The 13,767-nt window shown below is 38.5% G+C and overlaps 1 pseudogene; it reads left to right on the top strand.

Moving 5' to 3' along the window:
* Positions 1 to 12,251: 12,251 nt before the first annotated feature.
* LOC123841114 (E3 ubiquitin-protein ligase ARIH2-like) lies at positions 12,252 to 13,461 on the top strand (annotated as a pseudogene).
* Positions 13,462 to 13,767: the final 306 nt, after the last annotated feature.

Below are 13,767 nucleotides of genomic sequence, written 5' to 3'. Positions count from 1 at the left end.
TGTGTGTATGTAATATGAAGCGAATGACTTAAAATGCTCAACAACCATGTATCTCTCCAAAAGAGATAACTTAAGTCTTTCATGCTGGGGATACAAGGAATTAGGTGCCTAAGAGTTAGTAAATGAGAAGACAGAGGTTAATAGGCAAATTTTGGTGTGGTACTATTTCCTTGTTTCCACCATCTAACAACAGTCGACATCACTAGAGGAAAGCCTTCTGGGAGTGACTCTCTCAAGAGGAATGCTATTCTGCCCCACCCCATCCATTTTACTGCTAGTATGGGTTTTTCTGCTAACCGATCACACCTTCATTTATCTACAGAAAATTGTCCTAGGATGATTACTCGATCTGCTTCACCCAGAGGCAGCCTGTAACCAATGACTGAGTGGTATGAGTATGCGAGTAGGTGGGAGGTCCTGCTAACAAAATCTCCACCACCTTGTCACCACAAGGCAGGCAAACTCTACAATGCAACATTTATGTGGTATAAAACTGAAGCTAGATGTCACTTGAAATCATATCTTTACCTAGCTTCTCTCCTGCCCTGTCCTAATTTCCTCATTTAATTTGAGGTTTCTCCTAAGAGCACTTTCTAAATAAGTCATTTACATAAGATTCATGTCTTAAGCTTTGCTTTTAAGGGAGCCAGACCTAAGACAAATAGTTACAAATGATGTTCAAAATGTCCCTAAATGTCATTTTGTGTTCTAAATGTAGACTTTTTGTTCATCAATCATTGAATGAACATTTTAAGAATCTTATGGTGATGTTTACTGCTAGCCAGCAGTTAAACTTGGATATTAATACTACTGTTTTTCGTAGAGCAGGGTTTTTGCAATTATTTGAATATTTTACTGCTTTTCCCCCATATAATTTTATGAGAATTAACAGGAAACTGAAAAATTAAAGTGCTCATAATAAAGACAAAGAATGTGGTCTGAAACAACAACAACAAAAAAACACAATAAAATTAAAGCCAAGATAAAAATTATTACAGCTCTACTGAAATGGTGAGTGTTTTAGCCTCATTCCGACTAAATAAACATGAAGTGGAATATGATCAGTTGTGAAGGAAACAGACAAAAGTAAAGAATATCTACAGAAGGTTTGGAAGTACAGCTTTGAGTATTTTGTCTAAAGGAAGAAAGGATTATAGTAAGTCTCCTTTTTTAAAACGTTTTTTAACTTTTGTGTTTATTCAGGGTATATTATATATGAATGTAGGCAACCATATAGGAGTAGGAAATTAAAATTTTTAGAATGGAAAACTAAGAAATCCAGTGGAAAGGGGAGAGGAAAGAAGAGCCTGGCAGGCCTAGATGTACACCCAGACCTCTCTTCAAGCACCTGCTACTGAGACTACTGGCAGGCAGCCTCTCCCTCCTGCACCTTCGGCTCTACTGTAGCAATTGCACTGGGGCCATGCCTCTGCTGGGCTACTCCCTGTTAGAGACTGAGTACAGCAGACACAGCAGAGTTGGGACATTTCTGCCCAACGCAGGGCTCTTTTAACACACAACCTTTGTTCTAGGCTTCCCCATCAGCCTCGTTGAGGCTTTCTCAGGAAAGCACTGTAGTCCTTGGGGTCTGAGTGGCTCAGGTGGTTAAGCGTCTGCCTTGGGCTCAGGTCATGATCCCAGGGTCCTGGGATGGAGTCCCGCATCGGGCTCCCGGCTCAGCGGGAAGCCTGCTTCTCCCTCTCCCTCTGTCTGCCACTCCCCCTGCTTGTGTGCATGTGCACGTGTGCTCTCTGTCAAATAAATAAATAAAATCTTTAAAAAAGGAAAGCATTGCAGTCCGAAGCTTCTCTTACCCAATATTTTTTCCTTTTCTCTCTCCTTTCACAGATGTCAGACCTGATGATACACTGAAGTTTCTCCCAGCCTCCCCATAGCCCTTCTTTCTTTATCCTTTACAGTTGTTTCTTCCAATAACTCTCATGTGCATCTAATTGTTCTTGATAAATTCTTCTCTGAAAACCCAAACTGACACAAAGAGGTATAATTTAAGAAATAAAAATATACATTATTCATTCACTGCATCTTCTCAAAGAAATACTTTCAAAGTAATTTTGCAAGGTATAGATAGTGGACTAATAGTTTTTTGCCATCAACCTATAAGGTTAACAATTTAAGCAAATAGAACCATCTGAAGAATCAGTTTCTTAATTGGATATCTGGTTGTATATCTTCACAACTAGTTTAAATACAACACAAAATCCAACCTTCAAGAATAGCCAAAATCCAGAGCACTGACAAAACTAAATGCTGATGAGGATGTGGAGCAACAGGAACTCTCATTCATTGCTGATGGGGATGAAATGGTACAGCCACACTTTGGGAGACCATTGGCAGCTTCTTACAAAACTAAACTCTTACCATACAGTCCAGCAATCCTGTTCCCTGGTATTTACCCAAAAGAGCTGAAAACGCATGTCCACATGCCTGCACATGGATGTTAATAGCAGCTTTATTCCTAATTGCCAAAATTTGGAAGCAGCCAAGATGTCCTACAGTAGATGAATTGATAAATTGTGGCTTATCTAGACAAAGGAAGATTATCCAGCACTAAAAGAAATGAGCTACCAAACCAGGAAAAGACATGCAGGAAACTTACATGCACGTCACTAAGTGAAAGAAGCCCATCCGTAAAGACTATATACAGTATTACTCCAATTATATGACATTTTGGAAAGGCAAAACTATGGAGACAGTAGAAAGATTGGTGGTTGCCAAAGGTTAGGAGGGAGAAAAAGGTGAATAGGTGGGAGCACAGAGGCTTTCAGGGCAGTGAAACCACTTTGTATAATATGATAATGGTGAATGAAATGATAAATGTGTCCAAACAAACAGAATATACAACACTAAGAGTGAACCTTAAAGTGAACTTTGGACTTTGGGTGATTTTGATGTGTCCACATAGATCCATCAGTTATAACAAATGTACCACTCCGATGGGGCTGTTGATAATGATGGGGGTTACGTGTACGTGTGGGCACAGGGCATACAGAAACTCTCTGTAACTTCGGCTCAGTCTTCCTGTGAACTAAAACTTCCCCCAAAAAGTCTATTAAAAGTGAGAAGAAAAGAAAAAGTCAGCCTTTATACCACAAAAGAAAAAGTCCTCAGATGGTAAGAACTCATTATGAATCACATGTGCTTTGGGAAGTCTATTTTATTCCACTGGGCTTTAATTTTCTTACCTAGAAAATCAGACTTAATAGTCTTTATATCACAAATATTTATAAAAATAAAATAAAAGTGACTTAATGTCTATGGGAATGCTTAATAATCAATAAATGATAGTTTCCCCCAGCTAAACACTTGGTTATCTGACCTCAAGGACAGAAAGTCTGCAGGCCATTATATATACTTTACAATTAATAAAGGTAGGAGGGGAAAAAAACAAACGCATTTGAACACACAGAAAACATATTTTCCTGTGTTGCCATTACCAATGCTCGCCTCCCTTATCTCTGAATCACAAAGAATCTGATTGCAATGTGAATATATATTGTATGTTTTCTTTCCAATTCTCAGACTTGGAAAGAGGACAGACTACTAAAAAGAAAAAGATTATACTTTAACCTATCAATGAAAAAGCAGGAACTATAACTTCGAATACTAATCCTCCCACGGATTTATCACATACCCTTAAGTTACTGAAACCCCTAAATCTGGTAGAAAATTGTCAATGACTCCTTGTAATATTCTCGGCTTAAATATTTTAAAAGGCAGTGCCCCATGTAGTAGAGCCTCAGTGAGCCTCTCACAGAGCAGACTGGAAGTCCTTTAGGCTGGGACACAGGGAAGGAAATTAGAAAGGAGGTGGAAACTTTTAGAGCAGAAGAGATTAGAAGATAAGAAACTGAAGACTTTTGGGGTCATGGTAATAAACCGTGGAGGGCACCTGATTTTGCCTCCAGATGAAGCTTCCGTTACCCAGTTGCTGGTACTGTTGGTGACGCACACCTCCCAGTTGAGACACTCCATTACTTGTCTTTAGTTGAAGACAGCCACCTCACCCAGTATCAGGCCTCCTCTGCAAGGCTCAATACAGGATACCAAATGCTTGGCTCACTTGACGTTAGCTGAGACTTAAGCTGGGAAGTGCTGGTAGCCCCAGCTTCAGACCTCTCATAAGAATTGCTGAGGCCTCGGTCGTATCTGCACTACAGTTCAACTTCTCCTGCCAATTCCTGCTTCCAATACCGCCACAGGGGTATTGCTTTTCAGAGTGTCCCCCAACAACTCAACAACTAGCTGCATGCAAATTCTGTCTTAGTCTCTGCCTCCAGGGAACCTAACCCAAGATCTCAGGCCTGTCAAAAAGCATCAAAAGACAGAGTGAATGAATTCAGTTGAGTGCCACAGTCACGATGGGCCCCAGGAATATGCGTAAGAAAGAACAGGTTTGGACAGATTTACTATGCAGAAGAACAGCCACCACTAAGTACATTAGTGTTTGAGCACCTATAAGCATGTGTATTTCGTTTTGAAGTTGAACTATATCCTGTGGCCTAGATAAAAACATATATATATATATATACTTTTCCTTAGATCAGTGGGCCTGCATAAAGAACTTACCCTAGCCTAAAAAGTGAATATAAGTAACAACCTGATGAATAAATAAACAAATAAATAAATGGAAAGTAATACAAAAACATACTTAAGGGTTGAATCCTAGACTCTGTCATGAAAGGCAGCCTCAGTGCTTACTGGCCAGTCAACATTGGACAAAACCACCCTGATAACTGGAAATCATCGTTTATTCCAATTGCTTGCAATTGTCTAGGGTGATTTTTCTAATTTATAAGTTTGCACATTATTTACCAACAACTCAGTTTTCTGGGCTGCAGATGCAATGTTTATGTTCTTCCTTCCTTATATTACCATAAAACTCCATTTTATTCCCTCTGCAGTCCTTTCTCTGTTCCCCTCTATTAAAAACAATTTATTTTTTTCTTGTACAAAGCATATTTATTTTTTTAATTTTTAATTTTTTTTGCTTAATAAATATTTATTGAGAAGATGACTAAATGATATAACATGGGGTCACTCACAGATGTAGGAAAGATGATTAAAGAATCTCCCCACCCTATTAGAGGCCATCAGTCACCCACCCACATCCAGCCAACTTCTGAAAACATATGTATTTATTTTTTACTTTGGTTATATAAAGCATGCTTAAAATAAGGATGTAAAATGCCCCTTCAGATCTGATCCTTTATTTTTTTTTTGTCTTACTTCTAGTCTTTATTAAAGTTTGTCAGTATTTTAATTCTAATGGAATGACCATACTGTGACATAACAGGGCCTAAAACAATGAAAGTATGATATGTTAAAGACTTGCGGCCTTCTCTCCAAGAAAATCATAATAATTAGTAAATCATGACTAAAACTGTGTACATCAGTAGCAGATGTGATACTCTATATTCTATGCCTATTTCTTTGAAATTCCAACTTCACAAGTCTCAGCACAAATCTTGAGTCAGCCATGGTCTTCAGTTGATATTTATTGTTTCTCCATTTCTCTCATATTTGGCTAATGCCACTCCTCCTTACAGAAGGGTCCTTTGGCTTATTGATGTTCATCATAACATTCCAAAACAAAAGGGATATCTGTTGAGCAAATATTATTTTTTTCAAAATTTCAAACTAATCACAAAGAGTACAAAAAAGCAAAAATGATGTTCAAGGGAGTGGAAGGAAGAGGAGCTGGAGAAAGGGATGTTATCAGTGTCAAAATTGTGTCATTATATGTCATCAAATTTTAAGTCCGATTTTTTGCCACATATTATATAATACATATTATGTATTTGGGGACAGAATATGGGTAGCTGAGGGGCACCTGGGTGGCTCAGTTGGTTAAGCTTCGCCTTCAAGTGCAGGTCAGGATCTCGGGGTCCTGGGATCGAGTCCCGCATCGGGCTCCCTGCTCAGCAGGGGAGTCTGCCTCTCCCTCTCCCTTCTCCCTCTGCCTCTGCTCATGTGTGCTCTCTCTCACTCACTCTCTCTCTCAAATAAGTAAATAAAATCTTTTTTTTTTAAAAAGAATATGGGTAGCTGATATATAACTTTTCTTCCAAAGGAATGTTGCTGAAAGTAAAAGACATTTTGAAAAACTGCATCATTTGTAGGGATTAGTAGGCCATCTCTGCAGCACTGGCTATAAAAGCAAATGCCTATACCTTGTCATTCAGAGCTAGGCCAACAGCTTCTTAAAAGAGACTTAGACGCTTTTAGACAGAGAGGAATTTCTTTAATAAGAAGAAACAACATCAGGCAGTGACTTTGGGCTATAGGTGAGATAGGACTTTATTTCCTTGGACAAAGGCTGCACATGTTAATACTTATTGAATACTTTTCAATATTAACTCATTTCATCCTCCTAGTCACTCTCTGAGGAATATACCATTATCTCCTTATTATATAAACGAGGAATCAGACACTTGGAGGTATAATATAACCTGCCCAAAGTCCACAGTTATTAATTGTCAGAGCTGACATTTGCACTCAGAATGTCCAATTCTGGAACCCATTCTTTTAAAAAGAACATATTGCAGGGGTGCCTGGATGGCTCATTAAGCATCTGCCTTTGGCTCAGGTCCTGGGATCGAGCCCCACATCGGACTCCCTGCTCAACGGGAAGCCTGCTTCTCCTTCTCCCACTCCCCCTGCTTGTGTTCCTGCTCTCGCTATCTCTCTCTATGTCAAATAAATAAATAAAATCTTTAAAAAAAATAACATATTGCAAAGGCAAAGTCAGAAGGGCAAAAACACATGCCCCATTAAACAGAAGGCCAGGAAGCAATCAGCATGTTCACTAACCTGAGTTCTCATTTGTAATAGGAGAAAAATATCAATAGATATTGTTTTATAATCTAGTCTCTCACCTTGCCCAAAGATTGTGAGCTCCATTAAACAAGAAATCTAGATGAGCTTTATCTCTAGTACCTGGACAGAGCTTGGTACATAAATACTCAATACACATATCTCTGATAAATAAAGGAACTTGATAAAAAAGAAATGTCAGTATAAAACTCTGAAATTTTATCCTTTCCCTCCATGCTTGTACTTTTACTTAAAGCATTTGCCCTATTTTGTCAGTAGTATGTGTTGTCTCAGGAACGATTTTGACTATAAGCATGAATGTCAAAAGAAGAAGCCAATGTTCATCTTATGACTTCCATATGAGACCCTTGAGACCCAAAATTGAAATGAGAGCCTTGAGAGAAAAGTATTTTTTGAGGCTCAAAAAATGAAGCATAACTGATTTTCCTGTAACACTGAGAGGCAATAAAAGCTTGTTCAAGGTTGAGTTGTGGGGAAAATCTTCAGAAGACAGAAAAAGAAGAGGATATAAAAGTGAAGTTAAGATATACAGATGGTCAACTGAGAAGTTTCAGTACATGTGTAATTAGAATCCCAGCCTGAAAGAGAAAGAAGGAAAGAAAGAAAGAAAGAAAGAAAGAAAGAAAGAAAGAAAGAAAGAAAGAAAGAAAGAAAGAAAAAAAGAAAGAAGAAAGAAAGAAAGAAAGAAAGAAAGAAGAAAGAAAGAAAGAAAGAAAGAAAGAAAGAAAGAAAGAAAGAAAGAAAGAAAGAAAGAAAGAAGAAAAGGAAAGGAAGGGAAAGGAAAGGGAAAGGGAAAGGGAAAGGAAAGGGAAGGGAAGGGGAGGAAGGAAGACAGACGGACATAAGAAAGGAAGGCAATATTCAAAGAGATGACAGTTGAGACATTTCCAATACCTACATTCAAAAAGCCCCCTACAATCCCATGTATGATAAACTAAAACAAACAAACAAATCCTCACTTAGATATATAATAGAGAAACTGAAGAACATGAAACACAGATGGGAAACTCCCATAAGCAGCCAATGTGAAACTATCAGTTATCTCTAGAGGAAAACTATCAAACTGACAGCTGAGATCCCCACAGCAACATTGGAAGCCAGGAAAAAAAAATGGTATCTTCAATATGTTAAGAGAAAATAACTGTCAAGTTAGAATTCTAAATTTGCCAACCTAATTTTCAACAAAGCCCAATGTTGCATTTTCTCTACCAGCAGACATTCAGAATATCCTTCAAGTAAAGTAAAATTTACACCATAAATAAGGTATGGAAGGACAAGAAAATGGTAAACATGTAGGTTAATTTAAACACATCAGAACAGTACAAAAAAATTACAATTTGGGGTCCTTACTGTCAATTTGGAGCTTCAAAATCATGTTTTTAATTCATTTGGTCTCATCATAGGTATATTAGTGTCTTATTATGGATGTTACAAATTGCCATGACTTAGTGGCTTAAAACAACACAAATTTATTATATTGCAATTCTGTTGCTCTCAGTAAATCAGAGCGTGCGTAAGGCACTGGGAGCTCTAGGACAGCTTTAGGAAATAATTTCCTTGCTCTTTCTAGCTAAAAGTCTCCCTCTAGGTCTAAAGGTTGCCTATCCTCCTTGGCTTGTAACTACATTCTTTCACCTTTAAAACCAGCAAAGTTGGGGTGAATCTTTCTCATGCCATCCTTCTGGTTCTCCCTCTTCTGCCTCCCTGTTCCACTTATAAGGACTCTTATGATGACATTGGTCCTAGGTGGATAATCCAGAAAAAATCTTCCCATGTCAGTCACCTTAATTCCAACTGCAACCTGAATTTCTCTTTGTCATGTGACATATCATATTCATAGGTTCCAGGCATTAGGACAGGAACATTTTTAAGATGCCATTATTCTTCCATTACAATATACTTCTAATTCTTTTTACCAGTTTTTAATATGCAGTGATCCATGTCCAGTCATATAGAATTTTTGTATTAAGGTAAACTTTGCTTATAAACTAATTTTTTTAATCATAAAAATATTAGTAACAAAGTAGCCAATAAATAAAAAAGCAGACAAAGAGGTTTGGAGACTATTTCATAGTTTCTTCCAAAGGCAAAAGTATTTTTACTCTATAGTTCAGCAATTCTACTCTTAGGCATTTCCCCAAGATAAATGAGAAGATATGTTCACAGAAAAGCTTGTATGTGAATATTCATAGCAGCTTTATTTATAATAGCCAAAAGCTGGCAACAACCCAAATGTTCATGAGCAGCAATATAGGTAAACAAATCATGGTATATTCAGAAAAAGGACTAAATTACTGATGTACTCAACAATATGGGTGAATCACAACTCTATTTTTTGAATGAAAGAAGCCATATAAATAAATACAAAGGAATACATACTGTATGATTCATTTACATGAAATTTGAGGACAGGTCTAATAATACATGATAGAAGTCAGAAGGTTTTGGTCCCAGCTGGAGGTGGGAAAGTGACTGGAAAGGGCCAAAAGGGAATTTTTTTTAGAGGCGTGCATGGTGGTTACTCAGGAGTATACAATTGTCAACATTCATTGAACTTAAGAACTATGCAATTCAAATAATCTATCCAAGCTCCCTGGTAACTATCTAGATAGCATCTGAGTAACTTCAAACTCTACCTGTTTTGCACAGAAAGTTTTCATTCCTTTGCTATTAAATTTACTCTCAGACATTCTTCCTCTTGTTAAAATTACTTCTAGGGAATCAGTAAGAAGCTCCATTTATTTTTGGATCTAAACAAAGTAACCAAACATATATATTGTCCCAATTTAAACATTATCCCATGTGCATAACTATTTTCAGGGAATAAACGTCCTTGCCTCTCTCTCATGGGCTGATGCTTTATGTATTTCTCTTCCAAATTTATAATCCACAATGACTGTACTCAGTGCCACAGGAGAGGAGTGCATTATTGCAGGCTCATTACCTTTAAAAAGGTGTGTATCTATTTCTCATTAATTAGAATGAAATAAGATCAAATAATAGCCCAATTCATGATAATTTCTGTTCTCGTAATTGACATCATCAAACAAATGAATTCAAGAACAATGAATATTTCCAATTAGAATTTCTTCAATCTTATTTACATTCAATTTTCCCTTATAAAAATTTAAATTCAATCAATTTTTATTTACTGAAAGTATATCTGTAAGAAGCTCACACTAATTAGATCTGAAGTACAAAATTCAATTATATAAGGTAGGTCAGGTTATATCATTTGTCAAACTTCAAATTATAAGTAACTTTCAGATAGTTTCTTGTTATGAACTTATACTTTTTGTGTCAAAATCTTTTGTATAAGTAACTTTTAAAAAAAACTAAATGCTTTGAACTTCACATTTTCTTATCCTTATCAATCCATGGAACATTATTTCACTTATTTTTTCCAAAACTAAGGGTGATGTGGCAGGTATTTTGTTTTGAAGTATAACTGCAACACAATCTTACATTGGTTTCAAGTGTATAACATAATAAATTCGACAACTCTATATATACATTATTCCATGCTCATCACAAGTGTAGCTACCATCTGTCACTATTACAATACCGGTGATTATATTCCCTATGCTGTACCTTTCATCCTGGTGACTTATTGTAACATGTCAGTTATAATTATCTTCCCGCTAATTCCAAAAATAGTACTTTTCTAAAAAAAAAAATTTCAAATAAATCCTAATTTTTCAAACTTTAACTTGTTTTTCTCTTTCATGTTTCTGAACATTTAGTAACATCTGGAGCCATATATTTAGTTTTCAACTTTGAAATTAATTTAGAAAAAACTATGGATCTCAATTTACCAATGAAACAGTAAAGAAATAGACACTTTTTTTCCAGTTCAAATTTATCCTCATAAACATGCACAAAATTAAACCAATTAAAGAGTGAGCATATGCACATACTGACTAAATAGATGTTTTCTTTTTATTCCATAACAAAAGTAAAAAAAAAGGTAGTCTCTTTTTTTTTCTTTTTTTATTCTTATGTTAATCCCCATACATTATATCATTAGTTTTAGATGTTGTGTTCCATGATTCATTGTTTGTGCATAACACCCAGTGCTCCATGCAGAATGTGCCCTCCTCAATACCCATCACCAGGCTAACCCATCCTCCCACCCCCCGCCCCTCTAGAACCCTCAGTTTGTTTTTCAGAGTCCATTGTCTCTCATGGTTCGTTTACGCCTCCAATTTCCCCCCCTTCATTCTTCCCCTCCTGCTACCTTCTTCTTCTTTTTTTTTTTTCTTAACATATATTGCATTATTTGTTTCAGAGGTACAGATCTGAGATTCAACAGTCTTGCACAATTCACAGCGCTTGCCAGAGCACATACCCTCCCCAGTGTCCATCACCCAGCCACCCCATCCCTCCCACCCCACCCCCCACTCCAGCAACCCTCATTTTGTTTCCTGAGATTAAGAATTCCTCATATCAGTGAGGTCATATGATACATGTCTTTCTCTGTTTGACTTATTTCGCTCAACATAATACCCTCCAGTTCTATCCACATCGTTGCAAATGGCAAGATCTCATTCCTTTTGATGGCTGCATAATATTCCATTGTATATATATATACCACATCTTCTTTATCCATTCATCTGTCGATGGACATCTTGGCTCTTTCCACAGTTTGGCTATTGTGGACATTGCTGCTATAAACATCGGGGTGCACGTACCCCTTCGGATCCCTACTTTTGTTATCTTTGGGGTAAATACCCAGTAGTGCAATTGCTGGATCATATGGTAGCTCTATTTTCAACTAAAAAAAGGTAGTCTTAAAAAGACATACATTTATATGTGTCTATACTATCTTACCACATAAAACATACTTTGTACAGAGCACTTTTGAGCTGTGGAGACCGTTCCGTGGGAGGAAGGAGCCTGGGAGTCAGCCCACTAGCATGCCTGTGTCAGATCCCTCTGGCCCAGCCAGACCCAGTCTACCTTGTTTAGGCTCAGTGGCCTTGGGCCATGGTTCCCAATGGAAATTATATGACATAGACTATTTGGGGTGATATCTTCCTGAAAGATCTTCAAGAATTACAGAAGACAAAAAAACACTAATGCATTTGAGAAAGTGGTAAAGTTTGAGGGGAGTTGAAAAAATCCTGCTTTCCTGATCTGTAGCTTGGCTGGATATCTGTGAACATGAATAGCCAGGGGCAATGAAGAGGACTATGACCCACATTGTGAGGAAGAAGAGGATGAGGACCCTGGGGGACACAGAGGACTATTAAGTGGGAGTAACCTGCAATGTGGAGCAGCAGGAGGCTGAAGCCTTTGATCCTGATGAGTACCAGTTCACTGCTTGATCTATAAGGAGTTCAAGGGTGCCCTCAATGAGCACACAACCAGCCTAGCCTCTGTCCAAAAGGCCAGTGATGCTCACTGCCATTAGCACATCCTCCCTATGGCACTGGTATCTCATTTAGTTGCTAAACTTAGTTAATTTCTACTGGCAAGTTGCAGAGATACTGGATAGACACAAGTCTGATTCTCCTCAGCTGCTCATTGAGGCCCAAGTTCAACCCCATCCCTGTGTATGCAGTTTGTGCAGAAGGAAAACCTACTTTCTCTGGCTTATCAGCAACAGTTTTGTTGTAGCTTTTGGGAGCAGCACCATTCAGTACTTGGATGGCATGGGTGTGGGAGTCTTCTTACATAGCTCAGGACTGTCCACTCCAAACACCAGAGAACTTCGTGTTTCCATTGCTGCATGATGAAGAATTGAGAGACAAATACAGGGGCTACCTCTTCAGGGACTATGTGGAGAGTCTTTACCAGCTCCAGCTGTGCCCTATTGCAGATCGCCTCCTGGTTGTTTAGGTATAGGAGCCCAGAGCTTGCTAAGTACAGTCCAATCAATGCAATGAGGTCTTCTGTTTCAAGTGTCGTCAGAGGTATCACACCCCCACAGACTATGCCACAATCCAGAAATGACTCTCAAAATGTGCTGATAACTCTGAAAGAGTCAACTACATAGATACTCACGCTAAAGACTGTCGCAAGTGCAACACCTGCATTGAGAAGAACAAAGGCTGCAATCACATGTGATGCTCCAAACGTAACCATGACTTCTACTGGATATGTCTAGGAGGTTAGAAGACCCACAGCAACAAGTACTATGAGTACAGTTGGTACCAGTAGAACTCTGACACTGTCAACCAGAGCCAGGAAGCCCAGGCCAGGGAGGCCCTCAAGTAGTACTTGTTCTACTTTGAGAGGTGGGAAAAGCACAAGAGCTTGCAGCTGGAGGCATAGATATACCAGAGGATTCATGAGAAGATTCAAGAGAGGGGCATGAATAATCTGGGGACCTGGAATGACTGACAGCACCTACAGAATGCTGCCATGTTCTTGGCCAAGTGCTGATACACCCTGCAGTACACGTGCCCGTATACGTACTACATGGAGTCTGGACCCAGGAAGAAGCTGTTGGAATACCAGAAGGCTCAGCTGGAAGCTGAGATTGAAACCTGTCATGGAAAGTGGAGTGTGCAGACAGCTATGACAACAGGGCACTTAGAGAACCAGATGCACATAGCAGAGCAGTGGAGGAAAAGGCTGCTGAAGGATTTCCACGACAGCTAGGTTGGGACATGGACATGCTGGAGAGAGGAAGATGTGGCTGCGAGGAATCCTTAGGAAGGATTCATCCTCTGGGCGACCTTTCATGACCCCAGGCAACAGCCGGGGCCCCACTCTGGGAGACACTGGCCACACACACTTAGTCAATTTCTGTTTTCTTCTCATCTTTTCTCTTTTTGTTTCTACCAGGGTAGAGGCCATGTTGAACTGGCCTCTTTTTAAGACTTTTAATTCCCACTGGATGGTTGTTGAGAGGAAGGGAAAAGTTTTTTTCTGAATGACTATTAATAGTCAATACTATTAATTAGG

Source organism: Mirounga angustirostris, unplaced genomic scaffold (genome assembly GCF_029215605.1).
Source record: "Mirounga angustirostris isolate CCGP_5_RB_7025 unplaced genomic scaffold, mMirAng1.0.hap1 SCAF_9, whole genome shotgun sequence".
Taxonomy (NCBI): Eukaryota; Metazoa; Chordata; class Mammalia; order Carnivora; family Phocidae; genus Mirounga; species Mirounga angustirostris.
Note: the sequence above shows the minus strand (reverse complement) of the source record. Positions and strands in the feature narration are given on the sequence as shown.